Here is a 10,594-nt window from a genome sequence, read left to right on the forward strand (position 1 = left end):
GTGATTATAATTAATAATTACTGTTATTATAAATGTCGTTAATAAATAGATATTTACTTTAACTTTAAATTAAAATTATAAATATTGTTATTAATAAATACTATTTATAAAATTAGTAATTATTGTTATATTAAAAATAATTAAAAATGTTATTAAAAATATTGTTATTGATTACTTAATAAAATATTATAATTACTATTACTAATAAATATTGTTAATTTAATTTAATTTTGGTAATTATTAATTTAATGAATATTATTAATAAATCCTATTCATAAATTTAATATTTACTTTTATGTTAAAAATAACTAAATAATATTATTAAAACTATCATTAATGATTATTTAATTAAATAGTATAATTACTTACTATTATTGATAAGTGTTGTTAATAACGTTTTGACAACCGACGGTTCGACCGTCCAGTTCGAACGAATGGCTCGTTATGACAACAAAAATTACAAGCAAAAAATTATGGAACCATTATGGCTGCCAGTTTTCGGGTTGACGATTCAATCATCCGGTTTGAACGGATGGTCCGTTCTGACAACAAAAATTATAGGCAAAAAATTGAGTTTGTGAGGTCCATTAAATAGTATCATACGTGTTATGTCATTTGAACATGTGACTCTTACGACCCAAAAACGGAACCGTTTTGGCCACTAGTTTTTGGGTCGATGGTTCGATGGTTCGATTGTTCGGTTCGAACGGACAGCCCATTCTGACAACAAAAATTTAGAAGAAAAAAACTACGGAACCATTCTGGCCACCAGTTTTCAGGTCGATGGTTCGATCGTCCGATATGAATGAATGACCCATTTTGACAACAAAAATTATAGGAAAAAAATTGAGTGTGTGAGGTCCATTTAAGCAGTACCATATGTGTTAGTTATGTCATTCGAGCGTGTGACTCATACGACCTGAAAATGGAATAATTATGGCCATCGGTTTTCGGGTTAACAGTTCGAACGGATGGCTCGTTCTGACAACAACAATTCAAAAAATAAAAAAAGACCAAAAACCATTGAACGGGTCAACGGGTTGACCACTTGGGTCAATGGGTCATTGACAGATTCAACGGTTTTTGGCCAGGGACCGGGATTGGGGTAAAACGGAATTGGTTGCCTGGACGTTACCCAATTAAAAAAAAATGGACGACCCGTTCTAACAAAACAAATTACAGGCAAAAAATTGAGTGTCTGAGGTCCTTTAAGCAGTACCATATGTGTTATGTCATTCGAGCGTGTGACTCATACGACTTGAAGACGAAACCGTTTTGGCCACCGGTTTTTGGGTCGACGGTTCGACTGTTTGGTTCAAACGAATGGCCTGTTCTGACAACAAAAATAAAAAAAAGACCAAAAACCATTGAATGGGTCAACGGTTCGACCGCCTGGGTCAATGAGTTGTTGACCAATTCAACAATTTTTGGCAAGGGACCGAGATTAGGATAAAACATAACCGACTGCTTGGATGGTTCCCAAAGAAAAAAGTAAAAAAAATGGCCAAAAACCATTGAACGGGTCGATGATTCGGCTGCTCGAACCAATAGATCGTTGACCAATTCAACAGTTTTTAACCAAAGACTAGATCAACAGATCAACAGGTCGACGATTCCATTCCAGCCCCTGCGAAGTAGGGTCCCTCTGCCAGTTTATAACTTATTCAAATTAAATAAAGATTGCAATTGAATATTGAATAATATAAATAAACTAAAATTATCAACCTCATGAGATATTTTTTATAAAGTAAACTGAAAATGGCTTTGGTAGTGTATTTCATGAACAAAATAAATTAAAATTAACTAACTTGTATAAAACTTGAACTTGTGACAATTTAGTAAAAAGCAAGGTTCAAAATCTAAATAAATTTTACTAATAGATAGAATATATATTTTAAATATGTACGATAATGAAATGTTAAATGTCGAAAAGTAAGTAAAAAGACATAATAGCCAACCACCCATACCGAACTCAAGTCCGGCCCAAATTGTTTTGGATTTAATTTTAAGTGAACCAACTTGGGCTTTGACTTCATGTTGGATTTGACACGGGCCCAAAGGCCAAACTTCTCGGCTGTTGGACCTAGATATGCATGGACATGGAGGAAGCATACAACTGGAATGGTGTTTCTTTTAGGAGGCATTCAGAAATTTTGGTAAAGAATGGACATACCTTGCACTACTCTCAATATGCCATGGTAATTAGCTGATACCCAAATCAGTACACTCCACATAATCAGAGGTATCAAATTAGGCTACAGAGGACGAAATTGCTCACATTTGCTTGTACCATGGTTCTCTAAACTTTCAATATCTCTTATTCTCTATACTCTTTATCAAACCAAATATAGTCTGATCTTCCAATATTCTCCCATGCATCATCATCATTTAAGCCTTCTCCCAATTATATGGTTAGATACATCAATCTTTTTCACCATTTTATTTTGTCCAGTGCCAAATCCGTCCTCCAATTATGGGTGTTTAAATCCCTTTTAATCTCTCGTGTGCAAAAAATTGTCATTTCACCCTCTAGTCCGTCATAAAATTATCCATGTACCATGTTCCTCTATTACCACTTTTATCCTTGTCTCAACCACTTATCCATTCTTTTTTTTTTGTAGGGGCATTTTAGTCTAATTAATTTTGACTTCTTCCCCCTAGGAAAAGTTTATATTACCGTGGATCCCACACAATTTTCATTGGCCAACCCTAACATACCAACAATCGAAGGAAGTTTAAGAGAAAAGAAGGAAAACAATGTGTGTGTGTGCACGCGCGCATGTGTGTATTGTTACTTAAAAGTTTATGACCTAGTGAATGCAGTTATCCACATTTACTGTCAGACTGCGACTATACCAACAGTTTTGGAAGCCTAGGTTGATAGTTGATGACCATTAGCACAGAATTCTTTTGAAAAATAAAAATGAGCAACATAGTGCACTTATTAATCTAAAAGAAAAAAGAAATCATTTGGTTCATATCAATGTTTTTCTCATTCTGTCCATTTTAATTCATTCTTTTTCATTTTAAAATTTCATGTTAAATAAAAATGAGAAAAAATGAGAGTTAAACCAAACATGGCCTTAATGCAACTAAGACTTGATGTGTCCATCTGTTGTTGGTAGAATGTATACTACTAGCTATTGTGGACGAGTCAATGATGGTAAGAGTCCTGTGTATAGCAAAAATTAAAGCACGATGAATTGCCCATGCTTCAGCTTGTTCTGATCCTTGCACTATGCATTTCTAACCTACTGCTGCAACAAAGAGTCGATCAGGGCATGATAGGGCAACGAAACTTGACCGGTTAACTAGAAGCCAAATGCCATGAGATCGATGGAAATGATCGAACAGTACAAAACCTTATATTTTATATGTATTTGCATTGCACATATTTGTATTTATACTCTTTATAGAAATTCTATAGCATTCCAATAAGGCAATAATGCACTAGAATGTAAAACTCCGGGTTTGAAGGTATATTCTAGTATCAGAAATTTGGATGACTTGTTAAAAAAAATGGTAAGCAAATTTATACATCAAATAGCAATCATTTTGCAAAGTCAAATTAAACAACACCAACTGACTTGCCAAAACCAGTCACGAAGTCGGTGCGTAACACCACAATATAAAACAAAGACGGAAGACAAAATCATGCATAGCGGGCTAGGCAACCTATTACAAGTGAATACATCAATGCTTCGTACGCATGGGCCCATATGGAGCAGCATCTTATGCTAATATGCTTACTAAACACTGTCGTGTTCACACATGGTAGGTTGCCTAGGCGTACTGTGTATGATTTTTTCTCCAGCCAATCGGGACTCTCCGAAAATGCATAAGGTTAAACATTTGTTCTTTAAAAATAAAAACCTCTTAATTTTAAGCCACAAACCAGTTAGACTTATCTACCAAATGGACCATAATTGACTTGAATTCCCGGCCTTATGTGAAATGGTCAATGGATCCACCCTCTGTTCTTACTCTAGTTTTCAAAATTGAATCAGATCGGACAGTCAGACTGGTTGACCTGGGAATCAGTCAGGCAATTGGTTCTATTTCACCCTAAAATCATTCTTAGGTCAAAAATCATTGATTTGATCAGTGAACCGTTTACTCAACTGGTCGAATCATCAACTCAGACAACGCTTTTTTTAGCCATTATTACTTTAATTATTTTTTAAATCAGAATGAACCATTCATTTGAATTGAACGATGAACGATCGAACTATTCGACCCAAGAGTCGGTCCCCAAAACTAGTTTCTTGTCTAGTCTGGATTTTAAAACCTTGTCCTTATTAACCTCTAACACCCCTATCTGATTATTCTAATCATCATCTAAGCAAGTTTAAATCTATGTCCGATAAACACCTCATGCAATGGAAGCCCGCCACCTGTCTTCCCACACGAATTCCCCCTCAACGCGTGCGGAGCTAATCGTCCCATTAGCTCCAAAAGCACCCCAAACCCAATCTCCATGTTCTCTCCCTCAGACGCCACCGCTAACAACGATAGGCATTGGCATCACATCGAACTCAGCAAAATCCATGGAGTGAATGAGAGGGAGGCTTGTTGGCAGGGGAAGCTTTGCCACCGTAAATTTGGCAATACCCAGAAGTGATAATTGATGAGGGGTAATTTGGCCCGATCTATCAACACTCGAACATGTGGAAGCGACCTGCTGATTGGACGATGACTTGACACTTTCCGCCATCTCAGCAAGCCAGGTCAGTTTGTGTACCTCGGCTAAGGCTGAGGTCTGAGCAACTCATGATGGCCTTGATCTATCAACACTCAGACACGTGGAAGCGACTTGTTGATTGGACGATAACTCGACACTTTCCACCATCTTAGAAAGCCAGGCCAGTTCGGGTACCTCGGGCACCTCGGCTGAGGCAGAGTTCTGAGCAACTCATGATGGCCTAACAAGCCGAGGTGACACATAGCCAACTTTTAGAATCTAGCCAGCTGTCTCCAACCTCTCCGGGATCATGATGCACATCTGTGAGCCTTATCCTCATCCTGCCCGAATCAGGCAGACTCGATAAGCCTTATCAGCTAGCACGAAGTCCACCTCTTGGCGTGGAACGGATTCCTAGTAGCGCGGGCTGAAGGTCTCTAAGGTGTTTCGTAAGACCTACAGTAGCTCATCTATATAAGGGCACCAACCCCAACGTCTTAAGGTACGTGTGATTTACTGCTCACTAGCCTACTAGATGTTAGATAATGAATGCCCTTAGCTCCAATCAAATTGATGTACTTTTGACATTTATTGTAAATGAATAATAATACATAATTGATTCATATTATATCTGGTGTGTTTCCGGGTAATACCCTTAAACTGGACACTTATGAGACTCGTGTTAATTTAGAATGTTCATAGCTATTGGATAGACCTGGGGAGGTTTATCCTGCTAAGGCTGACACTAATGTGCTGCCAAGTCAGTTGGGGCGACTTGTCTCAGCTGCCAGGGTGAGACCCGAAGCACATGTAGTGCGGGTTTGCTTGAAACTCTAAATCGGACCAGCTTCCAGTTGTGCCCTGGACCTTGGAGACAAATGGGCAAAATTGGAAAGTTACACCTAACCCCTAGACTCAATTATAGTACTGCACTAGGTGTTGGATTGGGCTGCCTTTGATATGCCAATCAATGAGATCCTTAGAGGGGGTCAAAACTTGGGCATGTTGGGGCAGTCCGAGAATTCACCTGAGTGGGTGATTATAGTGACATAACCAGCCCCTTTGTCGAATAAAATGAATGATTGGGGACTGAACTCTCTTTAATGGAAACCTAAACTGCCGACAATTGATTTCAGACGTGTTTGAGATTTGTTTTGCAAAATATATTTATATAGATATACATATATGTGTGTGTGTTTTATGAAAAGTTTTGCAAAAGGTTTTAATTCTTGGGATTCATCCCGAGTAGAGAGTGCGACACTTTAACTTGTAGCCGAGGGAGAGGTCCTCTCTTGTTAGACAGTGTTTGATCATTATGGGCTGAGAGGTTAAGTGTAAGACCATTTAGGGCTTATAGACTTGATGGGCTAATCTCACTTAAGACCATAGTCCTTGGGCCTTCATAAGGTGGCTGGACCCAAGGACCATTTAGTATAAATGTTGGGCCTGCTAAGAGCCCATACTGATGGGCTCAGGGGTTCATTGTATTCAACAGTGAGTTCGACTAGGCCTTGTAATAGAGGCTAGGCTGAACCCATATGGCTTTTGTGGAGATCAATGTTAGGGTCCCACACCATACAAAGAGAGCCAAGCTAGCCAGCAAATTAAAAGGGAAGTGAGTATGATAACTTAGTGGGCTTTGCCTATTTCGAACTGGGTTAATGAGATTAATTAAAAGAGGGTGAATTCGGGCTTAGATCTGGATATGGATTAGCAAGAGGATAAGATAAGTCTTATCCACTTAAGAGTTCAGATCCAAATAAAGATTTGGATCAAAGAACTCTTTCCTAATAGGATTAGGAAGCTGATCTTGAATGGTTATAAATAGAGGGCGAATTCCTTCTATTAAACACTTTTACTGAATCCAGTTCTTTCCTTTATTCTTGCTGCCCTACCCTATTCGATTTCCAGAGTCTTAAACTGATCAAGATTCGATCTTGATTTTGATTTTTGCTAGAAAAATCAGACCTGAAGTTGTACTCACACTCCCTTGCGTGATCCTTGCTGAAGGATTGCAGTTCTTGCTGAAGAACTTTGCTAATCCTGCTTCATTCTAAGCTGTATCATCTTCAGTGGAGGCAGGATTTGGTGACCTCTTTGGGCGTGAACACCTATGTTTGAAGCTACGTTTGTGGATTCCATATCGGGTATATCCCTTTCTCCTTTTGGTTACAGATATGATTTGGTTTGTTTCAGGGAATACGATTCCTAAAAGGGAGAAAGAATTTTTTTGAAATTTTGCCCAGCCACCCTGCATGGTTCGGCCATCCATATGATGAATCTCCCTTCCCTTCACTAGTATACCATTATTTAGTTCGCTCAACAAAATACTAACTTAAGCATTGGAGCACCCACACCGGGTAAGCCACCCCGGCCTAGGCCCGGGCCCACATCAGGCTCACAAAATTTAGGGCCGGGCTTGGGCTTAATACTTCAACCCGAGCCCGGGCCCGACTCGGCCCGCATATATTTAAACTTACACATTTTGTATATAATGTTTACATATGTATAAAAGTTATTTTACATTATATTGTCTATTTTATATATAAATATTATAACATTACATGTATAGTTTATATTATATGTAATATTTTATATTATGTAATGTATAAAGTAAGTTTATATGCATGTTATGTCATTTAATATAAAATATTATAGATATGTAATGTTTTAAATATATGAAAGACATTGGCCTAGAATCAGGCCCGTGTAGACCTGGGCTAGGGCTTATGTTTCAGGCCCAGAACCCTTGGCCGGGCCGGGCCTGGGCCTAAGCTATAGCCCTTATCATAAGTGCAAAGCCCGGCCCGGCCTGACCCATGATCACCCCTACCTCTAAACCTTCCTCTTTTGAAGTTTGACTGACCAACTAAGCAATCGACGTTCGAGCTGCCCTCTAGCTCAGAGTATCCAGATCGCGCTCCATCAATAGCAGTCTGCTAGTTCAGGTTACTCAATTGATGGTGGTGAAATCCTTATGTTTTCCGAGTCTTCCTCGCTACAAGTGGAGAAAGATATCCTGACCTATCTCGCCGTTGAGAATGGGAAACAAATTTACAATATCTTCCTCGAGTACGCTTCTGGAGGTACTTTAGTTGACTTGCTCAAAAAATCTGGTGGTTCATTATTTGAATCTGATGTTCGACATTACACGAGATCAGTTCTCTGAGGTCTTCGTTACCTCCTCTGTTCTTCTCCGGGTGGAAGCAACGATATTAAGGTTTTCAATTTTGGGCTGGTGAAGAAGGCAGAACCAAGACAAGAGAGCAAGAGAGCGGAAGACGGGGGGGCGTAAGAGGTACTCCACTTTACATGTTGTCGGAATCCATCACCTGCAGTGAACACAAGGCGCTAATCGACATATGGGCTCTTGGTTGTGCATGGGTTAGCCGGCGTGGAAATGTGGGGCTAAGACTAGCATTAGCGCCCTAATGTGGGGTTAACGATCCTGTTAGCTATGCATGCATTGGGGAATTCGTGCAGAAGGACAGGTGGAAAACTTCCATTGTGTGGGGCATCGACTAGGGAGAATTTCTGTTTTGCCACTTGCTTCTGTTTAGTGCCATATCCATTGATTAATCTCGAATTCCCCGTATCGGTATCGTTAGCGTCTGGCATGAGATACGTTACGACTGGATATGTATCATGCTAGTCATGTGTATCCCATTGATATGGTGTGTATCGGTCCGTATCGCACTGTATCATCCGATACATATGATATGGACCGATATAGATCGATACACCACCCGCGAGACGCGAATGCACACATATTCTTCTGAAAAATAAAGTTGGAGGGAATCGAACTCACGTTAGAAGTTGGGGGAGCTTAACGTCCGTGCCTATGAACCAACACGTCACTCCGCCTTTTGTATTTATGAGTAAATGAATACAACTTTTATTTGTTTATTTCATAAATGCAATTCAAATAAATAATACAAATTACAGTTAACTCCAACTAAAAATTTAAAATCAGTATTTTATAAAATAACAGAAATAAATAATATATCAAATCCATGTTTATATCAAAATATTATTTGAATCTCAAAAAAATTATAAAAATATAATATTAATAGGAGAGTAATTATTTTAATACTTAAAATTTATAAATTTGAACATTATATATATAAGGAAATAAAAATTCGTTTACAAAATACTCAAGAATATAATCTTAAATTGAACCTATGAAGTCTACTTATCTATATTTATACCAAAAAAGATTTTTAATTAGAAAATTATAGGAATAAAAATATAATAATGGAATAATCATTTTAAAAGTCAAAAATTATGAATTTGCATATAATATGTATCTTAGAAATTTTAATAGATTTGATATATTTTAAGTTGAGATTATACATTTTATAAATTATTAATGGATATTTTAATTTACATAGAGAAATTAATATTTGGTTGACCTTTTTGTTAATGTAATAAACTAGAAATAGTAAAACCCAAAATAATTAATATATAATAAGAAAATATGTTTTGCATTTTGGACTCTTGATTGATACATTATCAATATAATTGTGTGATATCTATGCATCATATTATTTTAATTGTAATATATTTTTTTCATATACACCATTAAATATACATTTTCTATATATTTATGATTATTTGACCTTAAATTTAATATTATTAATATATTATAAAATTTTTATGTGTTACTTTAGCATATCCATATTTTTCGTTCGTATTTATGCGTTTTCAAAGCGTATCCATATCCGTATCTGCTTCTAATTTGTCCGATATGATACTCGATATTGATACTTTAATCCTTGTATTGAACCGCACATTGTATTGATATAGATGAATTAGGTAGCCCTCTCTCTCTTACATAAATAGATATGAGTTGAACCACACATTGCATTGATGTAGATGGATTGGGTAGTGCTTTCTCTCTCTCTTACATAAACAGAAATGGGTTGAACCACACATTCCGTTGATGTAGATGGATTGGGTAGTGCTTTCTCTTCTCTGTCTCTGTCTCTCTCTCTAATGACATGGATGGGTGGAGACTCCACATTCCCTCGATGTCCAACCAAAGGAACCTACTCTGATAGGCAGGCCAAAAGGAGAATTTGTGGGGATGCTGATCAACTTTTCAACCATCTTATTTAAATTGAAAAAAAAAAACGAAACATTAAATAGAAATTAACTGAAAGAAAAAAAACCTACCAACAGTTTTCATGTTTTTGCCTATTCTATCTTTGATCGTTGTTTTTTCACAGGATTTGATCTCAAAAATCTCACTCAGCAACGACCCCGCACTTGCTATTCAACTCGCACCCAGCCCAATCTAATCCACCCAATCGCTACACTTATTCATTTATGACACAAAAATATCAATCCATTCATTGCATCTGAGGACAATAGCCACTAATGACTAAACCAAACCATTCTCTCCCAAGAAAATACAACCTAACTACAATAAAAGCAACATGTACGAATTTGGTGTTTCAGTTTCCTAATAAACAAATGATATATTAAATAGCATTGTCAAACTGTTTAATAGTATTATAATATAATAAATGGAAAATGATTTGAGTGCCCCATCAAACTCTTGACTTTTCACTAATTTTTTTCGTCTACTTATGAGGAGTATTTTCTCTTTTGACAATCTAAAAAAGCCAATTCATCTTTATAAATCTCAAATTTAAATATTAAGAGGGTTAATTATTGAATAAAATACTTAAAAATACTGTTATGGACACATCACCCAACAGCGTACTGTGGCGCAGTCATAGGCAGCAACACGCACAGCAGGCCGCCCAGCAGCATGCACCGCCCGGCAGGTGCCGCACAACAGCCTGGCAGCGCGCACAGCAGCACGCACCGCCCGGCAACAGCACTAGGCAGCAGCACGCACCGCACGACAGCAGCACGCACCTCACGGCAGCATCACTACGAGACGCG

Source organism: Nelumbo nucifera, chromosome 1 (genome assembly GCF_055504915.1).
Source record: "Nelumbo nucifera cultivar China Antique chromosome 1, China Antique-T2T, whole genome shotgun sequence".
Lineage (NCBI taxonomy): Eukaryota > Viridiplantae > Streptophyta > Magnoliopsida > Proteales > Nelumbonaceae > Nelumbo > Nelumbo nucifera.